Here is a 16,349-nt window from a genome sequence, read left to right on the forward strand (position 1 = left end):
GTGTGCGCGCGCACGCGTGTGTGTGTGTGTGTGTGTGTTTGTGTGTGTGTGTGTGTGTGTGTTCATAGACCTACATTCTTTCATCTCCTCAGCAAACTTGAAAGCAGCTGATAGATGGCAGTGACGACGACACCCAGAGGTCCCAGAACGCACCAACAGCCGTCCTCCACACTTCAGCACCGAACTCATGAAATCTCCTGACACCGTGAGGCCTGTCACACACACACACACACACACACACACACACCCACACACACACACACACACACACACTGCTATTAGATAACGTCTTCCACAAAGGAAGTTAATTATGAGGTAAAGATGGAAGACACTGGTGACCTGTCCACCAATCAACACACTTCGCACTGTTTTTGACCCCGCCCATTTCGCTACCCTACAACTGCGTGTTGGTGCCAAACAGGAGGCTGCCAAAAAGCACAAAGAGATTCTTTTGTTAACTAAAGTGTGACACCCTAAAGAGATGTAGGAGGGCTTTAGCTCGAAAGTCACCTGACTGCTGTGCTGGCAAGCCTGGCGTTAGTTAGGTGTGTGTTGTGTTTGCGCTCATAAATCGGGTCGCAGAGCGTCGAGCCTGCCTGAGGCTCGCTCGGCCGACAGTCACTCCTCTAAAGGGTCACTGCAGCGGGGAAGAAGAAAAACATTTTTTTTAAAAGGAAAAGCGAAAGACGTGCTTTCCTGTTTGTACTTGCACATATACAGTCGTGGTCAAAAGTTTACATACTGTCAGGCTTGTTTGTGTTTTTGTTTTTCTTCCTGTGTGTTTGGTATTTAATGTCCTTATTTCCTGTCAGCATTCTTATTTTCCTGTTTGTCTCCCTGAGTGCTTTGTTCCCCCTCAGCTGTGGCTGATTGGCTACTGGCCACACCTGATGTCAATCAGCCAGCTCCTATTTTACCTGCTTTGTTCCTCCAGTCAGTGCTGGATTATTGTATTGCATGTCGCTCTTGTGTCGTTGCTACCTGTCGTGATTTGTCGATGTCATCATTACAGCTACTACCTGTCGTGCTACTATTTGTCCTTGTCGTCGTAGCGGTAAGCTGTTCCTGTTAGCTATTTGTAGCTTTTTGGTTTCGTGTTTTTTTGTAAGCCATTAGCTGTTTCCAGTTTTTCTGTTTCCTGCTAGATACCTGTTAGCTTCCACGCTAGGTCTTTTGTTTGTTATCCGCCCACGTGCGCGCTTTTGGTTTGAACCCTTTGGGGGTTTTTTTCTTAGTATTTAAATTAAATCGTGTTTTCCTGCAAAATGCCTCCCTCCTTCTCTGCATCTTGGGGTTCGTCTCAAACTAACTCTGACACATACACTTATAAAGAACATAATGTCATGGCTGTCTTGACTTTCTAATAATTTCTACAAGTCTTATTTTTTTGGATAGAGTAATTGGAGCACATACTTGTTGGTCACAAAAAAAACATTCATGAAGTTTGGTTCTTTTATGAATTTATTATGGGGCTACTGAAAATGTGAGCAAATCTGCTGGGTCAAAAGTATACATACAACAATGTCAATATTTGGAGAGAGAAGTCTGGGCTTCTCTGCTTAGGCTGCTGCCCCCGTGACCCGACCTCAGATAAGTGGAAGAAGACGGATCTAAATGTATTGTTTCAAGTGTAAAATTATTTCGTTTTTGTGTTCAATTAAAAAAAAATCTAAATGTATTATGTTTCATGAATAGTAAACAAAAACCTTTAAACAATATTAATTCTAAATAGTCTAAAATAATTATTTTTGGTACTTTTTTGCACAGTTTGTGCACAATGCTGCCAGTGGAGACCGAACGTGCGATTTGGCCAATTTCACACGCGTTTTGTTTTTGCTGCCGACCCAGGTAGGTGTGTTTGTGTGTGTGTGTGTGTGTGTGTGTGTGTGTGTGCGCTGCAAATTAGGTCAGCTGCGACGCTTCGAACACACTCCTTTCCGTCTCTAACCTTTAGAGAATCCTGCCGACACTCAGATTAACTCTCAGCGAGGCTAAATCCTGGACGACAGCTCATAAGCGTGCACGCGCACACACACACACACACACACACACACACACACACACACACACACACACACACACACACACACACACACACACACACACACACACACACACACACACACACACACACACACACGCACACACACACACACACACGCACATGCACACGCTGGTATTTTGTACCTTCTTGAGACCTGAGAAAAATGCCTCCCTCTTCAGGACCACCCTTTCTAGATATATAAAGATGTGTATTTATACAACATTAATAATATATACATACTATGCAAATATAAAAAGGTGAGCTTTTAGTTCTTTTTTTTTTATTATTATTATTTTTTTTTTTTTAATTATTTTTTTAATCTTCATTATGCATTTCATGTTGTTACAGTATGTCTATATATGCATATTTATTTAACTGTTTTTATAGATTTTGGCCCAAGGGGGCGCATTTCAAGTTCTTACTCACACTTGTTATTTCATATGTTGACCAGAGGGGGAGCATTTCAAATTTAACACACACTTGTTATTTCATATGCTCACCAGACACACAGTCAATTTAGAATATCTTTCCTTTTTGGGACCACCCTCATTTTGATGGATTTCACCACCAGGGATACAAATGAGATCTCTATTTTTTGTGTTTCGTAATTAAGGCCGATGACAAAGGAGTCACGGACCACAGATGGCCCCTGTGCCGCACTTTGGGACACCAAGCTCTAGAAGCTAACTGTTAATGGCCACTATAGTCTTCGTACCGTAGTGTATTTGTTCATCCAATGGTCACCTATGGGACGCATGTTGTGTTACATCAGCACCGGAAATCGTAAAACTAGCGGTTCACCTGGCAGGTTTTTTCGGGGATAAATAGGGAAGTCCTTCTTTAGCTGCCGTCTCATTTAATCATATATTGCTGCCTTTGCACCTGTCAATGTTTACTTTTGTATGCACATTAAATCAACGGAAAAAAATCCTGACTTTGGAGCAATGTTCACAGACTCTAGTATTTGGCTCTCTATTAGATGCAATGCTTTTCCCTATTGGGACCATGAACTTGTTCACCGGTCCTTATATGGAAGGTACTTTTCCTTGTTGATGTCTCAAGAAGGGTAAGAATACAAGAACACACACACACACACACACACACACACACACACACACACACACACACACACACACACACACACACACACCGTCACCCCATTTCTCAATCTCTTGAAGATGCACAAACATACACTTAAAAGTCTGCAAAAAGTAAAACCTCAGACGACACACAAGCTCTCAATCTGTCTTGAACTCTCTGGTGCACTCACACACACACACACACACACACACACACACACACACACACACACACACACACACACACACACACACACACACACACACACAGAATTGGGTAACTTTTGGGATGTGGGTCTAAAAAGCTGACTTGACGTGACGCTGAGGTGTGCCGACTCGGCAGAACTGAGCTTCTGACGTGAACCTGCAGCAGCTGTCAGATCAGGAAGAAGAGACAAGTTTTTTTTTTGCTGCACAAGCTCCGCCCCCTCGCACCGCCTACAGTATGTAGTACAGTGTGTACAAACCCTGTTTCCATATGAGTTGAGAAATTGTGTTAGATGTAGATATAAACGGAATACAATGATTTGCAAATCATTTTCAACCCATATTCAGTTGAATGCACTACAAAGACAACATATTTGATGTTCTAACTCATGAACTTTATTTTTTTTTGCAAATAATAATTAACTTAGAATTTCATGGCTGCGACACATGACAAAGTAGTTGGGAAAGGACATGTTCACCACTGTGTTACATCACATTTTCTTTTAAAAACACTCAATAAACGTTTGGGAACTGAGGAAATTAATTGTTGAAGCTTTGAAAGTGGAATTCTTTACCATTCTTGCTTGAAAAACAGCTTAAGTTGTTCAACAGTCCGGGGTCTTGTTGTCGTATTTTAGGCTTCATAATGCGCCACACATTTTCAATGGGAGACATGTCTGGACTTCAGGCGGGCCAGGAAAGTACCCGCACTCTTTTACTGCAAAGCCACGCTGTTGTAACACGTGGCTTGGCATTGTTTTGCTGAAATAAGCAGGGGCGTCCATGATAACGTTGCTTGGATGACAACATATGTTGCTTCAAAACCTGTATGGACCATTCAGCATTAATGCTGCCTTCACAGATGTGTAAGTTACCCATGCCTTGGGCACTAGTACACCCCCATACCATCACAGATGCTGGCTTTTGAAATTCGCGCCTATAACAATCCGGATGGTTATTTTCCTCTTTGTTCCGGAGGACACCACGTCCTCAGTTTCCAAGTATAATTTGAAATGTGGACTCGTCAGATCACAGAACACTTTTCCACTTTGCATCAGTCCATCTTAGATGAGTTTGGGCCCAGCGAAGCCGGCGGCGTTCCTGGGTGTTGTTGATAAATGGCTTTCGCTTTGCATAGGAGAGTTTTAACTTAAACTTTCATATGTAGCGACCAACTGTAGTTACTGTCAGTGGTTTTATGAAGTGTTCCTGAGCCCAAGTGGTGATATACTTTACATGCTGATGTCGGTTTTTGATTCAGTACCGCCTGAGGGATCAAAAGTCCATAATGTCATCGCTTACGTGCAGTGATTTCTCCAGATTCTCTGAACCTTTTGATGATTTTACGGACCGTAGATGGTAAAATCCCTAAATTCCTTGCAATAGCTCGTTGAAAAATGTTGTTCTAAAACTGTTCGACAATTTGCTTACAAATTGGTGACCCTCGCCCCATCCTTGTTTGTAAATTGCTTAGCATTTCATGGAAGCTGCTTTTATACCCAATCATGGAACCCACCTGTTCCCAATTAGCCTGCACACCTGTGGGATGTTCCAAATAAGTGTTTCATGAGCATTCCTCAACTTTATCAGTATTTATTGCCACCTTTCCCAACGTCTTTGTCACGTGTTGCTGGCATCCAATTCTAAAGTTAATGATTATTTGCACAAAAGAAATGCTTATCGGTTTGAACATCAAATATGTTGTCTTTGTAGCATATTCAACTGAATATGGGTTGAAAATGATTTGCAAATCATTGTATTCCGTTTATGTTTACATCTAACACAATTTCCCAACTCATATGGAAACGGGGATTGTACCCAAGCGAGGAAATGCACGAGACTGAACAAAAGACATTCTGTGACAACACAAAGTAAGGTGCTAGAAGAGAACCTGCACTTTTTTGGGGGGAATTTTGCTTCTCATTCACAATCCTTGGAGGTAAGGCGAGAACTCCTGTCATTTTAATGCATTCAAACTCGTAAATAAACGCTACAATGTAGCTAATTGTAGTTAATTCCGCTCATAAAACGCTCTGAAAAACATCCAAAAAGAACCACCAACACTCCATTTGACCTGATTATTAACCAAATACCAGCAATATTGTTATTATAATTGCTAACGCAGAGGAACTACTTTTAGGGGCGCATTGATCTCAGAGGGCGAACTATCTTGTGCTGCTATATTGAAATATTGAGCTGCTGCTTCGCCTCTGGGTTGGTGAAAGTTAACTCTGGATTATAAATAATGCCTCTCACCTGGATAGTAGAAGATTGTGGACATAAATCGAGAAGTTGACATCCAATTTAGACCCGGACATGGCGAGAAAGACACAAAAATGTGCTTGTTTACACCCACGTTTTTGCAGGATAAGGATTAATTCTTCATTTAAACGGGAGTATACAAACATCCCATCAGTTGGCATCCCAGTGAGAGCAGACATTGTACAGTAAGTGTTTGTTTTATTATTTTAGTTTGTTGTCTCTCATGAAGTCTGCCAAGATTAGTAATGTCGTTGTTGAAGGGATAAGGGAGCATTGTGATGCTTCTGTGAAATGAATACGCCACCGTATGCTTAAAATGAACAAAATATGTTAATATTACTTTGGAGGGGCCTGCCGCGGAACGGGGTGTTGCCAGGACCGGCCTCGAAGACAGCGACAGGTGCATAGATGGCCCAGGTGGGCCTTGTTATCTAATCACCTGTTGCCTTTATAAGCAGCAGCCGTGATGAAAAGAGTAGTTGCAGTTGGAGGTGATGCTTGGCAGACGCAGAAAAGACTTGTTGCTGGCAATCAAAAGGCTCGCACCTTGAGAACAAAATAAAACAGTCTTATACCCTGAATTCCTGGCAGTGTGTGGTACAATTGCATATTATCATGAATGTTACTACATCACATATATACTTACAGCGTGTATATCAAACATTCATGGAGGGTTTTGATGTTTTTACAGGGCTTTATAGGCGGAATAGAGCGACTCCTTTTCACTCTATTGTTAGCTGACTTTTTTTAACGACTTAGAATGCATTAAAAAAGGAAAAACATTTGTTCTTTTCTGACATAGGTATTGTGAATGATAGGCACAATTCCAAAAAAATGTGCAGTTCCCCTTTAAGGGCATGCTTGGAGGAGTTTGAGTTAGGGACGGCGTGGCGGAGTGGGAGAGTGACCGTGCGCAACCCGAGGGTCCCTGGTTCAAATCCCACCTAGTACCAACCTCGTCACGTCCGTTGTGTCCTGAACAAGACACTTCACCCTTGCTCCTGATGGGTGCTGGTTGGCGCCTTGCATGGCAGCTCCCTCCATCAGTGTGTGAATGTGTGTGTGAATGGATAAATGTGGAAGTAATGTCAAAGCGCTTTGAGTACCTTGAAGGTAGAAAAGCGCTATACAAGTACAACCCATTTATCATTTAAGAACTACATCAGGCCCAATGTCCGGGCCCTCTCTCCTCACCAATGAAATTATTGTTTGTTTTTATAAGAAATACATACACACTGTTTTATAGTATATATAGTAATAGTGCATACATACTTTACTATATTTATATATGATTTATAATAGTAGTATCCCAGCAGGCACAAGACATGGAAACAACGTTGAGAACTTGTTGAATTAGGTCCTGACATTGAACAACTCAAACATAACGTTGAACATGCTTTTTGACGACGTGTAATTAATGTCAGGTTCTGACGTTGATTTGACCATTGAAATTTGGTCATTTCCCAACCAATATTCGGCAACAAAAATACAACGTTGAAACAACATGCATTTTGACGATGTGTAATCAATGTCAGGTTCTGACGTCCACTTGACCATTGAAATTTGGTCATTTCCCAACCAATATTCGACAACCTTTTTGGCTGAGAGAGCCATGGAAGCCAAATATTTTAAAATGTATTTCCGTGAGAGCCATATAATGTTTTTTAAACACTGAATACAACTAAATGTGTGCATTTTTATGTAAAACCAACATTAGGGTATAACACGTATGTTATTCTTTTTAATAACATTTTTATTCTGAAGTTAACTAATAATGAATAAAATACTTCTTACCATTCTTGACTTCCTGAACAGGTGCGGTAGTACAGTCTTTTTCAACCACTGTGCCGTGAGATACAGTCTGGTGTGCCATGGGAGATTATCTAATTTCACCTATATGGGTTAAAATTGTTTTTCGCAAACCAGTAATTACAGTCTGAAAGTGATGTGGTGTTGTTGAGTGGTCGGTGCTGTCTAGAGCTAATTGCTTTGTAGATGTCGGAAACAGCGGGAGGCATGGTGCAGGTAAAAAAAAATGTGTCTAATGCTTAAAACATAAATAAACAAAAGGTGAGTGCCCCTAAGAAAAGGCATTCAAGCTTAGGGAAGGCTATGCAGAGCAAAACTAAAAATGAACTGGCTACAAAGTAAACAAAAAAACAGAATGCTGGACGACGGCAAAGACTAACTGTGGAGCAAAGACAATGTACATCCGAACATGACATGACAATCGACAATGTCCCCACAAAGAAGGATAAAAACAACTGAAATATTCTTGATTGCTAAAACAAAGTGGATGCGGGAAGTAGCGCTCAAAGGAAGACATGAAACTGCGACAGGAAAATACCAAAAAAAGAGAAAAAGCAACTAAAATAGGAGCACAAGACAAGAACTAAAACACTACACACGGGAAAACAGCAAACACCTCCAAATAAGTCAGGGTGTGATGTGACAGGTGGTGACAGTACATCTACTTTGAGACAAGAGCTATATTGATGCATGCTTGGTTATGCTTTAAAGTCGTATCCAACAATTGTGAACACGACTTTTTACTGTCAACTGAGTTTCGTTTTGAATACATTTCTGCTGGTGGTGTGCCTCCGGATTTTTTAAACGCAAAAAATGTGCTTTGTCTCACAAAAGGTTGAAAAACACTGCGATAGAAAACAGATGGAGGGATAACAATGCATGAGAATGTTTTACATTTTGAACGTTATTTTTAACACTGATTACCAGTGGAATTATTTATTACTTATTGTGTTAAGCAATGTAAGATAAGATTAATCTGAGAGCCAGCTGCAGTCATCAAAAGAGCCTGATCTGGCTCTAGAGACATAGGTTCCCTACCCCTGTTCGACAACATCAATAAAAACAAAGTTAGCAATCTTTCTTTGTTTATAATGTGTTTTTTTTCATCTACTTTCTACCTTTTTTTTTTCAGCCTCTTTTTGTGCCCATGTGTGCATTATCCTTTCTAGCCTTTGTAACTGAGCTACTGTGTGGAACAATTTCCCTTGTGGACCCGCAACCCCTAAAAGGGACAAGCAGTAGAAAATGGATGGATGGATAGATGGATGGATCGTTAAAGTTTGTCTAAGTCTAAAACGTTGAACCAACATGCTTTTTGACGACGTCGATTCAATGTCAGTTTGTGACGTTGATTTGACCATTGAAATGTAATCATTTCTCAACGAAAAATTTACAACACAAATACAACATTGAAGCAACATGTTTTTTGATGTTTTTTGATCAAAGTTGGGTTTCTAACATTAATTTGATCATTAAAATTTGGTAATTTCCCCAACCAATAATCAACAACACAAACACAACGTTGAAATAACATGCTTTATGACGACGTTTACTCAATGTCATGTTCTTACTTTGATTTGACCATTGAATTTTGGTCATTTTTCGACCAAAATGTTGCGATCCGCCTCCCGGATTGGACATAGTTTTGTTCTTGAGTCCTTTTTGTGTGGTTTCTTATTATTTTTGAACTCTTGCGTTCCCTGAGTTGTGTGCACTTCCTTGTTTGTATTCATCACCACGGCGAGTTCATTTGTTCCACCTGCACTGACTTTGTGACGCACACCTGTTTTTGATTATTGTTTTAGTATTCAAGCCTGCCTGCTACCCGTGTTCGTCCTGGATGTTTTGTTTGCTCCATGCAACAGTTACGTTTGGTATTTTACTTGGTATTCACCTGGCTAAGTCACATCTTAGCTTCGCGTGCACTCTGCACGTCGTTTCTCTATTGGACTTTGAACTCTATGCTAGCTTAGCATTAGCTTCTCGTGCGCTCCGGCACGCCTTTCCTTTGCCTTTTGTCAGTGTTGTTTTATCATTTTGTATATTAAAACAAGCTCCTACCTGCAATCCTGCCTAGTCCGAGTCCTGTAGCATCCTGGGGTGGCAACTTCGCACATCATTTTGCATCCCAAACGCAACATAAAATTCTACAACACAAACATAACATCGAAACAACATGCTTTTTGGCTTTGTTTAATCAAAGTTGAGTTATAACCTTAATTTGGACATTAAAATTTGGTAATTTCCCAACTAATATTCTACAACACAAATACAACGTTGAAGCAACATGATTTTGACGACGTTAATTCAACGTCAGATTGTGACAATGGTTTGAACATTGAAATTTGGTCATTTTTCGACCATAGATCTACAACCCTAATATAAATTTGAAACAACATGCTTTTTGATGTTGTTTAATCAATGTTGTGTTCTGAGGTTGATTTGACCATTGAAATTTGGTCATTTCCCAACTAATATTCTACAACACAAATACAATGTTGAAGCAACATGCTTTTTGATGACGTTTAATCAATGTTGGGTTCTGTCTTTGATTTGACCATTAAAATTTGGTCATTTCCCAACCAATATTCTACAAAACAAATACAACGTTAAAACAACATGCTTTTTGACTATGTTAATTCAACGTCAGGTTGTGACGTTGATTTGAACTTTGAAATTTGGTGATTTCCCAACCAATATTCTACAACACTAATACAGCGATGAACCAACATGCTTTTTGACGACGTTTAATCAACGTTGGGTTCTGACTTTGATTTGACCCTTGAAATTTAGTCATTTCCCAAACAATATTGTACAACACAAATACAACGTTGAAACAACATGCTTTTTGATTACGTTAGGTAATAATTGAAATTTGGTCATTTCTCAACCAAAATTCTATAACACAAATACAACATTGAAACAACATGCTTTTTGATTACATTAGGTAATAATTGAAATTTGGTCATTTCTCAACCAAAATTCTATAACACAAATACAACAATGAAACAACATGCTTTTTGAGAACTTATCAATGTCAGGTTATGACGTCAATTTGACCATTGAAATTTGGTCATTTCCCAACCAATATTCTACAACCATGAATTACCACGAACTGATTAACGTGGACCCCGACTTAAACAAGTTGAAAAAGTTATTTGTGTGTTACCATTTAGTGGTCAATTGTACTTTGCAGTCTACTAATAAAAGTTTCAATCAATCAAAAACGCAAAAACAATGTTAAAACATGCTTTTTGACTACGTTACTTCAATGTCAGGTTGTGACGTTGATTTGACCAATGAAATTTGGTAATTTCTCGACCAAAATTCTTCAACACAAATACAACATTAAAACAACAAGCTTTTTGACCCTGTTATTCAATGTCAGGTTTTGACGTTGATTTGAACTTTGAAATGTGGTCATTTCCCAACCAATATTGTACAACACAAACATAACATTGAAGGGACATGCTTTTTGACGTTGTTTAATCAAACTTTAGTTCTAACGTTGATTTGAACATTAAAATTTGGTCATTTCCCAACCAATATTCTACAACACAAATACAACGTTGAAACAACATGCTTTTTGATTACGTTAATTCAATGTGAGGTTGTGTCGTTGATTTGATCATTGAAATTTGGTCATATCTCAACCAAAATTCTATAACACAAATACAACATTAAAACAACATGCTTTTTGAGAACTTATCAATGTCAGGTTGTGACGTCAATTTGGCCATTGAAATTTTGTCATTTCCCAACCAATATCCTACAACACACATACAACGATGAACCAACGTGCTTTTTGACGACGTTTAATCAACGTTGGGTTCTGACTTTGATTTGACCATTGAAATTTGGTCATTTCCCAACCAATATTGTACAACACAAACATAACATTGAAGGGACATGCTTTTTTGACATTGTTTAATCAAACTTTAGTTCTAACGTTGATTTGAACATTAAAAGTTGGTCATTTCCCAACCAATATTCTACAACACAAATACAACGTTGAAACGACATGATTTTTGATTACGTTAATTCAATGTGAGGTTGTGACGCTGATTTGATCATTGAAATTTGGTCATTTCTCAACCAAAATTGTATAACAAAAATACAACATTGAAACAACATGATTTTTGACAACTTATCACTGTCAGGTTGTGACGTCCACTTGTCCATTGAAATTTGGTCATTTCCCAACCAATATTCTACAACCATGAATTACCACGAACTGATTAAGAAGTTGAAAAACTTATTCGTGTGTTAACATTTAGTGGTCAATTGTACGTAATATAAACTGAACTTTGCAATCTACTAATAAAAGTTTCAATCAATCAAAAACGCAAATACAATTTTGAAACAACGTGCTTTTTGACGACGTTAATTCAATGTCAGGTTGTGACGTTAATTTGACCATTGAAATTTGGTCATTTATCGGCCAAAATTCTTCAACAAAAATACAACATTAAAACAACAAGCTTTTTGGCGACGTTTATTCAATGTCAGGTTTTGACGTTGATTTGAACTTTGAAATTTGGTCATTTCACAACCAATATTCTACAGCACTACGTTGAAAAAACATGCTTTTTGACGTTGTTTAATCAAAGTCTGCTTCTGACATTGATTTGACCATGGAAATTTGGTCATTTCCCAACCAGAATCCTGCAACGCAAATACAATGTTGAAACAACGTGCTTTTTGACGACGTTAATTAAATGTCAGGTTGCGATGATAAATTTGACCATTGAAATTTGGTCAGTTCCCAACCAACAACGTGGATCCAACGTTGGACATCAACATTGTCTCAATTTACAAATACAACTATTTTGCAACATTGTTTAAAAGTCATTTTTAAAAGGAGACATACGTATAATCAACGTTGTATCAATGTCTTGTGACTGCTGGGTTGGCATTCCAGGAAGATGCAACACACACACACACACACACACACACACACACACACACACACACACACACACACACACACACACATACAACACACAGCACACACTCTTACGGGATTATTATTATCACACACTGTCACACTCGTGGGCAGGATTTTTTAAAATTTTTCTTTAAAACGCGCGCACACACACATACATGCACACACACGTGCACACACACAGTGTAATCTCAGGAAGAGGGGGGCAGGCTGAGATGTTAAGGCAGAGAAGAAGATGAGGATTTACAGCATCATGTTGCTCCTCTTCCTCACTCCCAGTTCAACACACACATACACACACACACACAAACACACACACACACACGCACAAACTTGCATGAAATACAGTCCCTCCTGAGCACAAATCTCCACAAAGTCACAGTTAGCGAAACAGATCACTCAGCTGGGCTCTGATTAGCTGATTTACAGGAAGTCTATTTTCCAGTATTTGAAGTAAAAGTACACAACAAGTACAAGGTCGTGTCCTGTCCATGTATAAAAGACTGTATTTATATCATTCACACGTGAATAATGCCGTATAATAGACTGTATTTATGTTATTCACACGTGAATAGTGCCGTATAATAGACTGTCTTTATGTTATTCACATGTGTATAATGCTGTATAATAGACTGTATTTATATTATTCACATGTGAATAATGCCGTATAATAGACTGTATTTATATTATTCACATGTGAATAATGCCGTATAGTAGACTGTATTTATATAATTCACATGTGAATAATGCCTTATAATAGACTGTATTTATATTATTCACATGTGAATAATGCCGTATATTAAACTGTATTTGTTTTATTCACATGTGAATAATGCCGTATAATAGACTGTATTTATATTACTCACATGTGAATAATGCCGTATAATAGACTGTATTTATATTATTCACATTTGAATAATGCCGTATAATAAACTTTATTGATATTATTCACATATGAATATAGCCGTATAATTGACTGTATTTATATTATTCACATGTGAATAATGCCGTATATTAGACTGTATTTATTTTATTCACATCTGAATAATGCCGTATAATAGACTGTATTTATATCATTCACATTTGAATGATGCTGTATAATATACTGTATTTATATTATTCACATGTGAATAATGCCTTATATTAGACTGTATTTATGTTATTCAAATTTGAATGCTGCTGTATAATAGACTATTTATATTATTCACATGTGAATAATGCTGTATATTAGACTGTATTTATATTATTCACATGTGAATAATGCCATGCCGTATAATTGACTGTATTTATTTTATTCACATGTGAATAGTGCCGTTTAATAGACTGTATTTATATAACTCACATGTGAATAATGCCGTATAATTGACTGTATTTATATTATTTACATATGAATAATGCCGCGTATTAGACTGTATGTATTTATTTTATTCACATGTGAATAATGGCGTATAATAGACTGTATTTATATTATTCACATTTGAATAATGCCGTATAAAAGACTATATTGATATTATTCACATGTGAATAATGCCGTATAATAGACTGTATTTATATTATTCACATGTGAATAATGTCGTATTAAACACTGTCTTTATGTTATTCACATGTGGATAATGCTGTATAATAGACTGTATTCATAATATTCACATGTGAATAATGACTTATAATAGACTGTATTTATATTATTCACATGTGAATAATGACGTATAATAGATTGTATTTATATTATTCACATGTGAATAATGCCTTATAATAGACTGTATTTATATTATTCACATGTGAATAATGCCGTATAATAGACTGTATTTATATTATTCACATGTGAATAATGCCTTAGACTGTATTTATATTATTCACATTTGAATGATGCCTTATAATAGACTGTATTTATATTATTCACATGTGAATAATGCCGTATAATAGATTGTATTTATATTATTCACATGTGATTAATGCCGTATAATAGACTGTATTTATTTCATTCACATGTGAATAGTGCCGTATAATAGTCCGTATTTGTATTATTCACATGTGAATAATGCCATATAATAGACTGTATTTATATTATTCACATGTGAATAATGTCGTATAATAGACTGTCTTTATGTTATTCACATGTGGATAATGCTGTATAATAGACTGTATTTATATAATTCACATGTGAATAATGCCTTATAATAGACTGTATTTATATTATTCACATATGAATAATGCCGTATAATAGACTGTATTTATATTATTCACATGTGAATAATGCTGTATAATAGACTGTCTTTATGTTATTCACATGTGGATAATGCTGTATAATAGACTGTATTTATATTATTCACATGTGAATAATGCCGTATAATAGATTGTATTTATATTATTCACGTGATTAATGCCGTATAATAGACTGTATTTATATTATTCACATTTGAATAATGCCGTATATTAGACTGTATTTATTTTATTCACATGTAAATATTGCCGTATAATAGACTGTATTTACAGTATATTATTCACATGTGAATAATGCCGTATATTAGACTGTATTTATTTTATTCACATGTGAATAATGTCGTATTAAACACTGTCTTTATGTTATTCACATGTGGATAATGCTGTATAATAGACTGTATTCATAATATTCACATGTGAATAATGACTTATAATAGACTGTATTTATATTATTCACATGTGAATAATGACGTATAATAGATTGTATTTATATTATTCACATGTGAATAATGCCGTATAATAGACTGTATTTATATAATTCACATGTGAATTATGCCTTATAATAGACTGTATTTATATTATTCACATGTGAATAATGCTGTATAATAGACTGTCTTTATGTTATTCACATGTGGATAATGCTGTATAATAGACTGTATTTTCCCCAGGGATCAATAAAGTAGTTTCTATTCTATTCTATCACATGATTATGTTAACATTTTTGCGTCTTCTCGTGTTTGGCGTGTCGACTGCAAGCTGAGTGGAGCACGGCAAGGCCAAACGGAGGAAAAGGAAGTACGTTTTCTGTGACAAATAAAAGTGCGTGCGTGTGTTTTGGTACCGTCTACCGCTCGCCATCGGAGGCATCGCACGGCCGACCTGGCGACGGCGATGCAGCCGTGCGGAAAAAGGCGGCCATGTTGAAGATGATGCAACGCGACCGACGAGGCGGACGTTGTTTTTTAAAGAAGCCCGGTCTCGTGTTTTGGAAGAAGCTTTCAGAGTAGACGCAGGACATAAAAAGCATAATGTGAGTTTTTTTTTATCTTTTATTTTATTCATCAAGTCGTTGAAAATGCTCAATATTTGGAACACGCGGCGAACAACGTGACTGAATGTCATGCTAGCTATTGAAGCGGCAGTAGTTGAAGGGGAACTGCACTTTTTTTTTTAAATGTGCTGATCATTCACAATCCCTATGTGAGACAAGAACCCACATGTTTTGTTTTTTTATGTATTCTAAAACGTAAAATATGGCAAGTACGAGGAGGCCAACAATGCAGCTAATGGGAGAAGACTATTAATCCCTCTAAAAAACATCCAAAAGCCACCAATAATACTTCATTTACATCTCATGACTGGAATATCAACCAACTATTATTGATATTGTTATTATACGCGCTAACACTGAGGAACTAATTTTAGCAGCGCCTTTATCTGACTCGCCTACACTGCTATATTGACATATTGAGCTGCTGCATCGCCTCGGAGTTGGTGAAAGTTAATTCTAGATTATAAATCATGCTTCTCACATGAATTTTAGAAGGTTGAGGACATAAACCGAGAACTTGGTCAACGTTGACATCCAATTTGGACCCTGAGACGGCAAGAAAAGACAGGAAAAGACTCTTCCTGTGGACTACGGTTCAAGCTACCTATTTTCACCTCTCCCTGGAATGTTTTCACAGTCCACATTTTTCAACCGTTTTTGACTTCAAAACATTCCTCTTTGTTGGGACAACAAATGTAACATTTTTTGTTGTATAAATTCTCGGAATTCCCA

At 37.3% G+C, this 16,349-nt stretch overlaps 1 long non-coding RNA gene across 1 annotated transcript in view; it reads right to left on the reverse strand.

Moving 5' to 3' along the window:
* Positions 1–97: 97 nt before the first annotated feature.
* The window catches only part of LOC133561401 (uncharacterized), an 88,689-nt gene continuing 72,437 nt past the window's right edge, over positions 98–16,349 (reverse strand). Inside the window, exon 3 of the long non-coding RNA XR_009808676.1 lies at positions 98–212. This is a non-coding gene — a long non-coding RNA (uncharacterized LOC133561401). The remainder of the gene's footprint in view (positions 213–16,349) is intronic.

Source organism: Nerophis ophidion, linkage group LG11, assembly GCF_033978795.1.
Source record: "Nerophis ophidion isolate RoL-2023_Sa linkage group LG11, RoL_Noph_v1.0, whole genome shotgun sequence".
Taxonomy (NCBI): domain Eukaryota; kingdom Metazoa; phylum Chordata; class Actinopteri; order Syngnathiformes; family Syngnathidae; genus Nerophis; species Nerophis ophidion.